This window comes from Silene latifolia, chromosome 3 (genome assembly GCF_048544455.1).
Source record: "Silene latifolia isolate original U9 population chromosome 3, ASM4854445v1, whole genome shotgun sequence".
Lineage (NCBI taxonomy): Eukaryota > Viridiplantae > Streptophyta > Magnoliopsida > Caryophyllales > Caryophyllaceae > Silene > Silene latifolia.
This window is the reverse complement of record NC_133528.1, coordinates 137991667-138007775: the sequence shown is the minus strand read 5'-3', so window position 1 is coordinate 138007775 and position 16109 is coordinate 137991667.

Genomic DNA, 16109 nt, shown 5'->3' with positions numbered 1-16109 from the left:
GTCTCAAAATTTATTTCATCGTAATTTTAGGATATGTCATAGAAAAATATATTAATGATAAATTTATGGGTTATGCAACTTAAGTAATTTTATTTAATGAAAAAAAAAATTAATGGTAAGTAGAGGTAGCCCGGGCGAAGCCGGGCACCAATACTAGTGTTAATTATTTAACATACAAAAATATAATAAGTAGGTTATAAAAGTAATTTCTTAAAATTGCATGCCTAAGTAGTAAAAGTAATTTCGTCAGTAAAGAAAAGAATTGTAGTAACATTGGATATAGTAATATGATAATTGTGGACAGCGGGCCGCCCACGGGGGCGCTTGGCGAAGGGGCTCGAAAACAAGCGTTTGCATTTTGTATGGAGTCGCCACCAATTTTTATGGGAAATTGGAACCGTTCGAATACCTCATGTCATGTCAAGACATAAAGTAGTGACATGAACACTAAGCAATCGTTACCCTTAGCATTCTATGTCTAGAATGACTCTCGTGGATGCCAATGAACACGGGTGCTCACGGAGATCTGGAGTAAGGGGTGAGGGTACGTATTAGGAAGCTCTTTTGATCGAACACCTAATCCCGCCCGCCTCGATAGCGGCCTCTACTAATGATTAGGGAAGTTATTCATACTTGATATATCGTCGGCTATATGCATGCAATGCAACATCCATTAGATTAATCCTAGCATGTGAGAATTAACTAAGTCGGTTGACAATTGGTTAGACATACAATTTGGTCGAAGTAGGATTTAATGTTGAATTACATGTGAAAGCATACAAGAAATGAAAGGGATACAATAACTATGAATTACAATAATGAAAATTACAATAATGAAAATTACAATAATTACATTGAGACAGGTGATTTATGTCGAAAATACCTTTAAAACGGATAATTTGAGAAAAAGAAATAAAAGAATAAAAGGATAAAATTAATGAAATAGACGAACAGAAATTAGCGATATTACGGATAATAGTTAGTTAATTACGTAAGCTAATTAAACTAGGTCAAGGCAGAAACGGAATTCAGGGACAGAAATCACCCTGAACAGCGCGCGACATCACTGCGCCCTTTGGAAGAGGCGCGGCGATTCTTTGCGTCTTTCCAAGGGTGAGTTCTCGGTCGTGAAGCGAACCGCAAATCGTTAATATTAATTGGTAAATTAATGGATTGATTATGATTTTTGACTCGGATGAAAGTGATTTAATGGATTATTTTACATATGAATATGTCATAAAACAAAGAGAACATGGATGAGACGGAATTAAACGGATTAATTATGTGAAGGGTCGATGTTAATTAATGAACAAACTAACAAACGATTAACTGATTAAACTAAACATGATGAATTGAGGACGAATTAGTGAACAAACAGGTGAAAATATATCAACAACGAATTCCAGAAACTCAATATGAACGAATTGAACCTCTAAAACCCGAAACTTGAATTTAATGACGAAAACCCGCAAATATGAATTATAAGGGATTTAAGTCGGACTTGATGACTAATTAAGCATGAATGATGAATTATATACAATACACATATGATTTATAAATTACCGTGATGAAGAATTAAAGAACAAAACGAAAGGAACAATTTTGATACGAATTGCAGAGGACGGAAGAAGAAGAAAAGAAGCAGGAACTGCGGCAGCCTCACGAAGAGGCGCAGCAGGCGCTGCGCTCCTTCGAAGAGGCGCAGCAGTTGCTGCGTCTTTTCTCGACGTCTGTCTACTGGAAATCCGCAAAAACAGGTTTTAAAGACGGTTTTTAGAAATCGATTTTAATGGTGTTTCCGACATAAATCTTACAATTGTTATACAATAATAAAATACAATAAATAAAGAGAATTATACACCCTCAGACTTACATGTTGACGAAACGAGAAGGACTAAGAAGATCGATTAGTGAATGCTCGACGCGAATGCAAGGAAAGAGTGCCCTCGTAAGAGGAAAACGATTTAACAAGATTGATTAATTAGATTGATTGAGTGTAGTGGTCAAATTGGTCGGTCATGCAACGGAGAGGCTGGTACCCGGAAAGATCCGAGCTTACGTGGTCGGAAGTCCAAGCACGTAGGCGCCAATTAGTAAGAACGAAGTCTAGAATGCAAAGGGAGAAGAGAAGGGCGGACACTCGCGTGAGAAATATGAGGAACGAAAGCTCCTATTTATACTAATCACGTGAAGGAATAGGGTTTCGGAGACTCTTTGGAAGTGAATCTCGGAAAGATATAAAAAAGATACGTAAATCATGCAAAGAAGGGCACGGGAAGAGGCGCGCAGCCATGCGTCTGCGTCTCTTGGAAGAGGCGCAAACTGCTTGCGTCTATTCCCGTGGAGGTTTCCTCCCGTTTAAGAAAGATTTCCGTGTTTAAGTTATGGTAGGACGGATTTAATTCGATTATCTTTTGAATATTACGGGATATTGTTTGCCAAAAGATAAAATTTGATAAATATGGAATAGAAATATCCGGAACATTCCAACATTCGACTCGGGATTTAACAAATATCGAAAAATGGAGACGGTTTTTGACCCGACTCAATGTACTCTAATTATTGCCAAAACGACCGTATCGGCACGTAGATGACAACTAAGAGGTTGACATTTAATATTTGAGCAATCACTTGACGATAATCTTACGAACTGTCACAAATCGTTCCGCGAATCAAACATGCGGCCCAATCATCACCGGGTGGCTTGCGAGGGGTGCAGAAACGAGGTGTCTACAGAGCCCCCACTTTGACTGAGGCTTGGACAAGGCGAAAGTCAAAGTATAGCCATCAGGTCAATCGAAGATTACAACCTGACGACTATGGCGACGCGAGGCGGCTCGAAGGGGTCCGAGCCAGGACCCGTCGTCGGGAACATTTTAGAGTCTGTCGACTATCGGGGAGGGTCGTTTAAAGTCCATTAGACTACGTAAGGAAGCTCGCCAGCCATAAGAAGAGATCATACCTGAGTCTTAATCGAACTTCGCGGGGAATAAGAGATATTGAAAAACAGCAGGACGTCAGTAGAAACTGCTGGGGGAATCTGCTTGCGTTGGTCTCAAGCGAACTCTGGCGAAATTTGGAAGTTGAATCTGCTTGCGTCGGTCTCAAGCAAACTCTTGTTGGGGAACATATCGACGACTAGGGACATCTTGATCGTCGTAGGGGAACCTTGAGTGAGCAGTACTGCAAAATACTACTGCGCCGGATAAAATGGTTTGAGCAATACTGCGAAATACTGCTGCGCGGGATAAAATGAATTTGGACAATCTTTGCGAAATCTTGTCGCACCGATAAAATGCGGGCCGGAACGAAAGGAAATCGTCGAAACGGACCAAAGTGACAAAATGACATCGAGGAAGAGGCGCACCAAAGATGGGCCCACGAATAACGAACTCATAACGGATTTTTGAAAATCCATATGGAGGGAAACAAAGGAAGAGGCGCAAAGAAGAGCTGCGTCTCTTGGAAGAGGCGCAGACTGCTGCGTCTGTTCTGAATTTGGCAATTCTGCGTAAAAACGCGAAAGTCAGAAGGTTTATGTTCATTTTATTCGAAACATAAATCACTCAATTCTCTCTCAAATCTTCACCATTTTCGTCGAGGTTGGATTCAAAAGCTTGCTTGGAATATGACTAATCGAGGTATGTGCTTTAATCTTGCGTTAATCTTCCACATTTGTCGAATTTTGAGCCGCGAACATTAGGGTTTTCGACCCTTTTGATCGAAAATTTGGGGCTTTTCCCCCAAATGGATTCGTCATGCCAAATTGATACTAGAAATGAGTAGTAGGCAATGTTAGGAACATAACCACGTGTTTACTTCGAAATTTCATCAAGTTTCGAGCCCTTGAGCGAATTTTGAGACGGTTTCACAGCTAGATCATAAATTGCTTCGAAAATGGCCTTAGGATTGCCCATTGGTGATGAAATTTGATATTTGGGACCCTTGGATGAGGGGTAAACTTTCTACCATCTCGGAATCTTGGTTTGTGACAACTTTTGCAGGACACCTTTTAGGGCATAATCGCCGTTATAGCGAAATGCTGCCGAATTTTCGACTCGAACCCGGAACTAGGCCTTGACTCGGACTTGACTTGACCCAATTCATTACATGAGTGATTGATTTGGTGGGAATATGGCCAAGGATGGCCAGAAAGGGGCGATTTCCGGGCCTTGAAGGCTCGAAATACTACTTAACAAAGGCTTGTCATCATGTGATGCGGCCTAAATTTACTTTAATGCTGCAGGTGACGATGCTTCTACTTCCGGGAGAGATCCCATGGATGTAGATGCCGCTGTTGTTGAGGAGGCTTTGGAGCAGGCCTTCACCGCTGCGGTGATGGCTGCTGCAGAGGAGGTTCCCGAGGAGGAGGCCGCTGATGAGGAGGAGATTCCGAGACGGGCCCACCTCGGACGAGGGTCGTCACCGAGAGGAGCTCCGCGTGGGCCGAGACACAGGGAGAGTAGGCACCTTGTGTGGGCTGCAGAGGGTCACTTGTCCTACAGGACGGTGAAGAGCTTGGTAAATAGGAATTCCCTAACTCATTACCTATTCCTTTCATTCTTTTGTTCAAATCTCTCTTTTATTTCAAAACTAAAGATAGCTTTGTTTCAAATCATAATAGGAGGCCGGGAACATCCGGTCGTTCTCGGGGTATACGACAGCGATGGAGTATTACGAGCGGCTGTCGGTGGAGGAGAGGGCCATCATTGAGCGCGGAGCGTTTGGTCCTCTTGTTCAGGTCTGGAGGGATATCGTGAAGAGGAAGTTGCGGGCCAACCTTAGCCTGGTCCGCGCTTTCTTGGATCGATTCTGGGACACGACTTCCACGTTTCACCTGTCTTTTGGTGAGGTGGGGGTCACCTTGGAGGACTACGGCATGATTTCTAGTCTGCCGTGTGGGACTGAGGAGATGACGTGGCCGGAGACTGGCATGAGGGCGGATTCGGCCGAGGCGAGGAGGTTGATCGGTTGGAACACATCGCCGAAGGGCTGTTGCGGTGCTGGGTTTGGTACCCAGTACCTATGTTCGAGATTACTTTGCGGGGAAGACCCCGGCATCGGTGGTGATTGATGGGAGGGAGACGGCTCCTCCTCCTTGTGCAGTGAAGCGAGAGGGCTCGTCTGTGGCTTTGGTGGTTCTTGTCTTCGATCTACCTCGGAGACAAGGGTGAGAGGTCACGACGAAGCTTCTTCCCTTTCTTTCGACTGAGTTCCCTAGGGCGCTGGGACCGGGTCATCAGCTGGTTTTGCGGTCCTCATCCGCTTCATGAGGGCCATGGTTCGTCCGGGATTTGATGGAGAAGGGGACTTCTCCCCGGCGCTGTGGACACAGGCTACTTGTTGGAGGTATGAACCTTCCTTTAGATTAACGTAATTCCTTTCCTTCATCAAAGATTGAAAGATCGTCATTGACTATTCTGTTTTATAGGCGTGGGTGTACTCCTACTTTCCGGCCTCGCGCCCAAGAGGACGGAGCCGTTGGAGAAGGCCTATCCGTGGTGAGGATTGGGTGATGTGCCGGACGAAGAGCAAGCGTTCTTCTCACAACGTCTACCGGCGGGATGTGAACGCCCTTCACCGAGCGGCGTGAGTATCCCATTCGTATCCATTCATATTTTTGTCCTTTGCTTTAAATTGATCATAGGAATGACCTTTGCCTTCATATTGTCGCAGTGGGTGCCCGGACCTTGGGCGGAGTATCTTTGGAGCGCCTCCTTTTGTTCTTTGAGGTCCTTCGACCTAGGGGCTCGAGTCGAGCTTTGTTGTGGACGTCGATGGGTCTGTGTGGTATCTCGGGCGAGCGTTTGGCTCGTCGGTGCTTTCGGGCGCGTTGACGGTTCCCGTCGATCCTCCTAGGACGATGTTCGGGAGCCCACGAGGCCGAGAGGGAGGCGGACTGGCCGGTGCCGATGGCGACGACCTTCTTCTGCCTGGCGAGGATTACTCGGCGTTCCTTTACGGGAGGTTGGCGTACTGGCCAGTAGTGGTGAGTATCCTTTACTTTTCTTTGATTGACTTCGGGAATTATGACGAAAGGTCGTCGATTAATGAGAGTTATTTGTCTTTTCAGGAGGTTGAGGCGGCGGGCATCGAGCCCCCAGTGTATCCCGAGACCCTTGAGTACACTGACGCGACCGGGAGGACGACGATCTCCGAGTTGCGTGACTTTGACGTAGCTGTGAGGGATGCTGGCCTAGATGACCGGCGATCCGATTCGGAGGGTGAGCCTTCATTTTGCATAGTTTTCGTGTAAGAACACATTTGATTGAATTTGTTTAATTTACTGAGAATTCTTTTGAAATGCAGGTCGCGCCATCTCGGTTCGTGGCACTATGGAGGGTGGCCAACCGGCTACGAGCTACGGCCATTGAGGCACTCGTCGGCGGTCGAGGTCGTCAGGTATGAACCTCGTTTGATTTCTTTTGATTTTTGATTTCCAATTTTGATTGAGTTGATTGACAGGAGCCAATTCGTTGCTGTTTGCAGGGTGACCGCGAGTCGGGACGAGAGTTGGCCCAGGCTCGGGAGGAGACGGCTCGCCTGTCTAGGGAGCTCGAGTTTCGGGATGCCGAGATCGCTGCCCTTATGGCGAGGGTTGCCGAGCTTGAGGGCGCCCAGCAGTAGCTTGTGTAGTTTTGTACATCTGATTTTGAAACATTTTTGGACTTGGTTTGGGGCGCGAGCCCCCAGTTTACTTGGTCTTTTTGACTTTGTTTGGGGCGAAGCCCCCAGTTTGCTTGTACATTTGTACCTTGTTCGGGGCGCAAGCCCCCAGTTTGCTTGTACATTTGCTTTTGTTGCATATACGACGGCCTGAGTGCATTTGCTGCTGGGTTGTGTTGTTTGTACCTGCAGGTTAGTTCTTGAACAGGTTTGGTAGACAACGGTTTACGCCGTCATGCTGCCGGAATAGAAAAATCACGCAACACATACATTTTATATACACGTAAGGCCTTTAATTAGTGCAAAATGAGACTCAAAAGGACTAAAATGCAAAAAATTTGTCGGAAATGACCGGACGGTAGGGAGGGCTACCCCCTAAAAAAAGAGAAAAAGAGAAATCTATAAGTTAGAAAATGGAGAAATATAAATATTGAAATTTTATTAAAATGAAAATAAAGAGAAAAGAAAAATGTCAAAAAGAAATGATTTAAAGTGTGCTGAAATGGCGGAAGTGTCGATGTCGCCTCGAAATGCGTGCCCGCGAATTTAGGAAACCTGAAGCATGGTAAATTTCTCGGATTTACCAAAATAAAATCCCGTAGGAATAGGAAATTATTCGTTATAGAATTAGGAAAGATCCAAACACGGAAATCACGAAGTGAGTGCTGGGAAGAGGCGCGGCATGAGCTGCGTCCCTTTGAAGAGGCGCAGTGCCGCGCTTTGTTCCCAAGCAGTCGGTTCGACGGATTTTTGGAAACAAAGAATTGGTATAAATAGAAGCGTCGACGAAACTTTAAATCATATAATTCTTCCGTCTCTTCTTCGTCGCCTCACATAAAATTCTCAAAACAAATTCTCAAGAGAAAATTATCATCATGAATACTTTGGAGATCCGCTTGAAGGAATGGACCAATGAATTTTCGAACACGGAGAAGCATGATATGGGTGCTTATAACCTCGGGTCTTTGTTGAGCTTGAAACTCATTAAGGTTGTAAGACCGTTCTTGGATGCTTGCCTTGATTATTGGGATTCAAATTATCATGTTTTTGCGTTCCCGGAGGTGATATTTGTCCTTTTCCTGAGGAAATTGCTTTATTGGCGGGTGGGACCCTGAACATTTACCCGCCATCCCTTCTCTTGTTCAAGGATATAAGAGCAAATTTAGAGATTTGCTTGGACTGACCAGACTCGAGGTGGATCGTCTTGTTACTTCGAAAGGCGTGCGGATGTTGGATTTTATAGATCGATTCATCAACAGGGCCGACCCTACTGTCTCTTATGTTGCTAGAAGGAGAGCATTTGGCTTCTGTTTGCTTCATGTATATGTCTTTCGGGGACATGTTGACGAAGAACTGCGAGTGATCCCCGTCTATTGAGTCTTATTGAGCAAATGGAGTCACGCAGAGCCCACTTGTCTATGCTTAGGGGAGATTATCTTGGGCTTGGACAATAGGAAATCCAACCACGATCTTCCATTTTTGGGGAGTCCCGTCATCCTACAGGTAAAAGACACGTTTTTTTTTTTTTTTTTTTTTTTTTTTTTTTTTTTTTTTTTTTTTTTTTTGGTTGTCTAATACCTGTTTTGGTAGGTTTGGCTTATGGAACGGCTCCGATTGCTCGAGCCCCCTGTTCATGCACTTTCTTATCATGCCCGTATGATTTCGATGAGGACGAGGTTGACATGGTGGATTTCATTCGGTCCGTGACTATTGGAAGAACAAGTCAAGACCGATGATGGCCCTTTGATCGGGTGGGTTGTCCGTGGTGGCACCTCAAGTCAAGTCACCGGAGTGTCTTCTTTGGATCCTACTAGGTCCGTGCGCATTCCTGGATTGGAGTTTATGGTATGCATCTTTCCCGAGAGGTTGATGAGGCAAGTCGGGTTGAAGCGGATGATCCCTAGGCTTGACACCGTCCCGCAGATCGCTATGCTATGGCGTTGACTACCGAGAGCCGAAGAGAGTGGGCTATGAAATGGGCCCAAAGAAACATGTGGTTCCCGAGTTTCTCCGCCAATGCTTTGTGGGTGTCGGATTCCTATCTGAGGTGGAGAAAGGCCGCAACTTCGGAAGAGCGCGAAAGACGAGGAAGCGTGAGCCCGTTGACTACAAAGTGCGCGAGGAGAGAAAGAGAGAGAGAAGCATCCGATGAAGGAGAAGAAGAAGCCGGCTTTCAAGTCATTCATCCTTCGAAGAAATCGAAGACTACTTCTGTCGCAGAGATGGTGGTTGGCAAGAACGGAAGAGTCAGGCCTCGAGAAAGACCGTTGGTGATTAGGTCCGAAGTGGTGCAAGAGCGTCCGGCTCGAGGTCGTGACAAGAAATATGACAAGAACGACAAGGGCAAGGGAAAGATGGAGGAATAGCCCAAGTCTTATTATTATTATTTGATTATTATTATTATTGTTGTAATAAAAAGGAGGGATTTTTAGAATCCTAGCCTATCTATTTTTATTATTTGTCGTACTATTTTTATTAGAAAATGGATGAATGAAATAAAAAGGTTAAATGGTTATGAAACCGTTGGTATTTTCTATTATTATCCTTGTCGAATTTCAAATGCAATGCAAATGTCCTTCTATTTACATTTTAAATATATCGGTGGGTTGAATCCGTGAAGGATTGCCTACGTATTCACTTAAAAAAGCGAAATCAAACCCTTGCGCGTAGTTCGAGTAAATGTAAAAGAATAATTGTTCGAAGCAAGAGCTTGTAATGAACATAGAAAATAAGCATGAGCTTTTGCTTACTCTGGAGGTGCGAATTTAGTTTGTTTGATGATATGAGGATGACAAGTTTGCCAAGATGCAAGAGCATAGTGACATTCAAATAGGCCAGGGGCCGTTTATTTAGTGCCACAAGAGCGACACGTGGGTTTACGCGAGGCGCGTTTTTGTTCTATCCTAGGCATAGTATCGTTTCAGTTGGTCGAGATTTGTGGGGTTTGAGAACTCGTTCCCATCTAGGTCTGTGATCCTAACCGCACCCCCTGGGAGTATGGATTTGACTAGATATGGTCCGGCCCAATTAGGCTTGAATTTTCCCCTCGGGTCGACAGGTAAAAGAGCTCTAACCGATTTGAGTACTAAGTCTCCTTCTTTGATGTTTCTTGGCCTAACTCTTTTGTTGAAAGCTCGTTTGATACGTGCTTGATATGTTTGGACATTATGTAAGGCACGTAGCCTACGCTCATCCAGGAGGATGAGTTCTTCGTATCTATCTTTCTTCCAATCGGCCTCCGGATTTGACTTTCTAGTAGAATACGCAGGGATGGTATTTCTAGCTCGAATGGTTGTACGGCTTCCATGCCGTAGGTCAAATAGAAAGGAGTAGCCCCAGTGGGTGTCCTGACGGATGTTCGATACCCCCACAAAGCGAAGGGTATTTTGCTTGGCCAATCTCTATAATTGTCAGTCATTTTCTTGAGAATTGTGACGACATTCTTGTTAGCCGCCTCTACCGCACCGTTAGTCTGTGGTCTATAGGGCGATGAGTGATGATGCTTGATCTTGTACTTGGCTAGCAATTGTTCGGTTTCGGCTTGGAAGTGTGACCCATTATCGCTGATGATCTCATGTGGGCAACCATATCGACAGATGATGTTGTTCTGTATGAACTTTGCCACATTTTTAGCCGTAAGAGCGGTGTAGGAAGCCGCTTCTACCCACTTGGTGAAGTAGTCAATTGCTACTAGGATGAAACAGTGACCTCCTGTTCCGGCTGGGGTTATTTTCCCAATTATGTCAATTCCCCATGCGGAGAATGGCCAAGGAGATGTCATCGTATAGAGCAACGAAGGAGGGACATGTTGTACGTTCCCGAAGATTTGACAGTTGTGGCAATGCCTCACATATTTGATGCAATCGGATTCCAATGTGGTCCAATAGTACCCTAGACGTGTGATTTTCTTTGCCATCATGGGTCCGCTCATGTGAGGACCGCATTCTCCATCGTGGACTTCTTCTATCACCTTTCGTGCCTGTGAATGATCAAGGCAACGTAGGACTACACCAAGAGGTGTTCTTTTGTACAATTCTCCTTGCATTAAGATGTATTGGGAAGCTAGTAGGCGTATAGCTCGTTGTCCCCTTTTGTCCATATCTGGTGGATAGGTACCATTAAGCTTGAAATTCAGGATTGCTTGGAACCAGGGTTCTTGTGCGATTTCTTCTTCATTGGTAATTTGATGGACATACGCTGGCTCCGACCGTCGTTCGATACACAAAGGCATTTCCATCATGTAATCGGGCATGTTTATCAAAGATGCAAGCTTCGCAAGAGCGTCCGCAAATTGATTTTCTTCTCGAGGTAGGTGTAAGTAGGTTACGTGATCAAAGAATTGAGCCACTTGGTCTATCCTAGCCTGATAGGGTGCTAGGCTTTCACTTCGGATTTTCCAGGATCCTGTAACTTGGTTGATGATTAGTGACGAATCTCCATGCACTCGGAGGTTTTTGATGCCTAAGCTTACTGCCGCTTGTAGTCCAATGAGACAAGCTTCATACTCTGCAGCGTTGTTTGTCACCTCGAAGTCGAGTTTGACAGCGATCGGTGTATGCTCACCTTCAGGAGAAATGAGCAACACTCCTATCCCAAATCCTCTTAGGTTTGATGCTCCATCAAAGTATAGATCCCAAGAGTCTACATCGGTTTGAAGTATATCCTCGTCGGGAAATGACCAAGTATCTATGGTTTGTGCGTCGTTGATGGGATTTTCTGCGAAGAATTCGGCGACGGCGCGACCCTTTATTACTTTCAGTGGCACATATTTGAGGTCAAATTCTGAGAGCATCATGGTCCATCTTGCCAGACGTCCGTTGAGAACGGGTTTCTCGAAGAGGTATTTGACTGGATCCATTTTGGAGAATATCTTGACAGAGTAGCTAAGCATGTAGTGACGTAGCTTCTTTGTTGCCCACACAAGAGCGAGGCATGTCTTTTCGAGTTGTGAGTATTTGCACTCGTATTCCAAGAACTTCTTACTTAGATAGTAAATAGCTCTTTCTTCACTTCCTACGGTTTGAGCTAGCATAGCACCCATGGCAGTTTCAGTTACTGTGAGATATAAACCAAGAGGTTGATCTCGTTGTGGTGGCATGAGCACTGGTGGTTTAGCCAATATCTCCTTGATTCTGTCAAACGCCTTTTGACAGTCGTCGTCCCACATGGTGTGGTCTGTTTTCTTGAGTTTCTTGAAGATAGGCTCGCAAATCATCGTAAGTTTCGATATGAATCGACTTATGTATTGCACTTTTCCCGGAATCCTCGACTTCTTTTTTCTGTTTGAGGTTGTGGCATTTCGATCAGAGCTTTGATTTTGGAAGGATCTATTTCTATGCCTCGTTGGCTAACGACGTATCCTAGGAGTTTGCCGACGTTACCCCAAATGCGCATTTACGAGGATTGAGTCTCATGTTGTACTTAGTAGCCTTGCGAAGAACTTGCGAAGGTTCGCGATATGTCCCTCTCTTTCCTTGGATTTGACGATCATGTCATCCACATATACCTCGACTTCTTTATGCATCATGTCATGTAGGAGTGTAGTTGCGGTGCGTTGGTATGTAGCTCCGGCGTTGATCAATCCGAACGGCATTCTTTGTATAGCAATAGGTTCCCCATTGGGTGACGAACGCGGTCTTATGCATGTCTTCCATGGCCATTTTGATTTGGTTGTAACCCGCATATCCATCCATGAAGGATAGTAATGCGTGGTCTGCAGGATTGTCTACCAATATGTCAATGTGAGGTAGAGGGAAGTCGTCTTTTGGGCTTGCTTTGTTCAAATCCCTAAAGTCAACACAAACTCGGATTCTCCCATCCTTTTTGGGTACGGGTACTATGTTAGCTACCCAAATGTAATACTCGGAAACTTTGATGAACCCGGCTTTGAATTGCTTGTCAACTTCTTCCTTAATCTTTAGAGCCCATTCTGTTCTCATTCGTCGAAGCTTTTGTTTCACAGGTTTGAAACCTGGCTTAATCGGAATCCTATGTTCGGCGATATCCCCGTCGATCCTGGCATGTCTTTGTAGGACCAAGCGAAAACGTCTTTGAATTCATTTAGGAGGTCTATGAAGTCGGCCCGTTCGGTAGAGCTCAAGGTAGTCCCTATCCTAAGTTCTTTGGGTTCTAGTTCGGTTCCTACATTGATGGGTTCGGTGTCCTCAATTACAGGTCCCCCTTCCCCTTCCCGTAGTATTTCTTTGGCTACGTAGGGAGGTATTTCGGTCGAGTCTGGGTTTTGGTCATCCTCGGTATCATCATAAACAGAATTGCACTCAAGATAACGCAAAGAGTAAAGCGAACCTGATTTATTCATATTAAGATTTGAAACAAATGAGCCAACCGATCGATGGATAGTGGCGGCAAAGGGACATAATGGGGCATTTCCCGAACTACTGTGGCTACTTGAAAATAAGCTAGGAGAAACGAAGGGAGTGGGGATGACGACGGGGAGTAGACTCTCTAATGACTTCTCTAGACTCTGACTCTGACTCCGACTCCGACTCCGATTCGAACTCGTCGTCTTCTGGTTCTTCTTTGAACATCTCTCCTTCTCCAGTGGTGAGCTTGAAGAGTCTTCCTTGATTATTGGTCCATTTGATTGATTTCCTCCACCCTTTCTGCTGCTTTGTGTCGATTTCCGTGATCAAGGCGGTGGGGTTGAAGCGATCGTCTTGAAGTATCGTAGTAATGATCTTATCCTGCGCGGCCCTAACAAATCGGTCCTCTCCAAATAGGAGGCTAACAGCTTGTTCGTCTAAGCAAGGTGCTTGACGGGTTTTGACGGTAGGAACCGTTTCTGGAGGGATGAAGTAGCAATCGTGAAAGATCTCGATTCCGGCTAACTTCTTCTCGAGGTAATGCCAAGGTTCGGGAAATCCATGAAAGAGTTCCGAACTTCCTTCTTGAACGAAGTATCCATTCAAGGTAGGGAGATATGGCCTCATTTGGACTCCTACATACTTGCGGTTTTGGACTTGAGCGAGCATTTCGAGAACTTCTTCAGTTGTGGGTTTGTACCCTAGTCCAAGTGGTATTCTTGATGAGTTGCCTTTCTTGTATGGCGCGAAGGTGTTCTTCCGAACCGGGTTCAAAGGCATTCCAGGGAAGTATCCCTAGGTTTTGAGTATGTGGTTGACCACCAAGTTAGAGTAGGGATTATAGTATAAGGGTGCCAACTCACTTTCTATGACATTTACACTTTGGAAGCCCCCAAGTTCGTATATGGGATCCGCAAGGACTTGATTATTTGATTGCTTCTCGATTATGGCCTTGATGGGTGACGAAGTGATCGTCACAACCTTGCCATTTAGTGGGATCTTGATCTTTTGATGAAGGGTGGATGTTACTGCTTTGGAAGCATGAATCCAAGGCCTTCCCAGAAGTATGTTGAATGAAGCTTCGATGTCCACTATTTGGAAGTTGACCTTTCGTTCGATTGGTCTCGTTGCTATGGTTAGGTTAGCAAGTCCTACCACTTTTCGTCGTGTACCGTCATATGCGCGTACACCTTGATTTGTAGGAGTCCAGTCCGACTCTTTCATGCCTAGTTTGTATGCCGTTTTGAGGGGTATGACGTTGACCGCGGAGCCATCATCTACCAAGGTCATTGGCACATTCTTCTTTAGACAGATGACGGTGATGTATAGAGCAAGGTTGTGACTAACGCCAAAAGGTGGCAGGTCTTCATCTGAGAAAGTAATAGGATTACTTAGCTTCGGTGATTCTTGGAAGACCAAGTTGACTACATCTTCGGGAGTAGAGTTATGTGCTACATTCAATTTGGCTAAAGCTTGCATAAAAAGCTTGGCGGTGCGGAAATGAGCTTGCCACTAGTTGCCAGACTGAAAGATCAGCCTTGGTTCTTTGTAATTGCTTGAGCAAATGATCAGTGGGGTCATCTTCGTTGTCATTTGGTGTGATGACATTGGTTGGACCGTTTTGAGTGGTGTTTTGGTATGGACGACCCGAACGAGTTAGGTGATCCACATCTTGGTCTTTGCCATTTTGGACTATCTCTCTGACTACGGAGTTTTCAATGAGATACTCGTCCTCATCATCATCGGCCCAAACCCCGTTGATTGCGGCTAGTTCTCTCATTCTTATGATGTCACTTTCTAGTTGTATGATTTGATCGACTAGCTTGTCGACCACGATGACTACTTCTTGCATAGTAGCATTTTGAGAGAAGATCAATGGTACACGTTCTTTAGGCGTTGCATTGGGATTGCGCAAGGTTGTTACCATGTTTTCTAGTTCCCACACTTGCCTATCTACACTCCTTGCCCATGCGATGAAGTCGGAAATGGTAGGGGAGATGGTAGAGTAGAGTCTTTCTTTCTCAATTGCATGAATTTCATTTTCGGTGGGAGAAATGAGATGTGAGCAATCTAAGGTAGATTCATCACTTGTAATCACTAAAACTCCAAGAGGATTCTGAGTGTTGTTGGGCTTACCTCCTGGTGGAATTGGAAGTCGACCGTCTTCAATCATATCCTGAAGCACGTGTTTCAACTTGTAGCATTTTTACGTGTCGTGCCCCTTGCCCCTATGGTATTCACAAGAGGAATTTTCATCCCAAAACTTGGACTTCCTTTCGGGTTCGGGAGTAGGTCCGATGGGTTGGAGTTTGCCTTGCTTCATTAGCCTTTTTGGAGCATTGGAGTATGTGTCCCCAAGGTTTGTGAACTTCCTTGGCGGGCTAGTTTTCTTGGATGGCTCGAGAAGGTTAACTTCGTCGGTCTTGCTAGTAGAGCCGTATGAACGACTTGTGGACCCTTGGTATCCTCGACCTACCGTTTTGGACAAGAGTCCTTTGCGGATGTCATCTTCAATTCGTGTCCCTAATACGGTTAAGTCCTTGAAAGTCTTGATATTTTGATATCTCAAATGGTTGGCATATATGGGCTTGAGATTGTCCACGAACTTCTCTACAAGAGTAGCCTCATCCGGGCGTTCAACTAATTGAGTACTAGTCTTCCTCCACCTACTTAGGAAGTCGGTGAATCCTTCCTTGTCATTCTGGGTAAGAACCTCTAGAGTGCGCATATTAACTTGGATCTCGGCATTATCCGCGTATTGTTTTGAGAATTCGATCGCGGCGTCCTCCCAAGTAGCGACCTTTTTGTGGTCTAAAGTGTAGAACCATTGCTTTGGGATGGTGTCAAGAGATGAAGGAAAGATCCTTAAGAACATCTCGGGTTTGATGCCTTTGATAGACATGTAGTCCTTGAAAGCTCGGATGTGGTTCAAAGGGTTCTCGTGCCCCTTGAACTTAGGGATATCCGTCATGCTAAAGTTAGTTGGCAACTTGGAATTGACAGCTTCATACTTACGATTGTTCTCTCTGTAAATGTCATCCCCCTTAAGGTACATCAATTGCTCCTCTAGGTATTGGAGTCTTTTCTCAGCTGCGGTTGTTCCTAGGACAGGATTCTCAT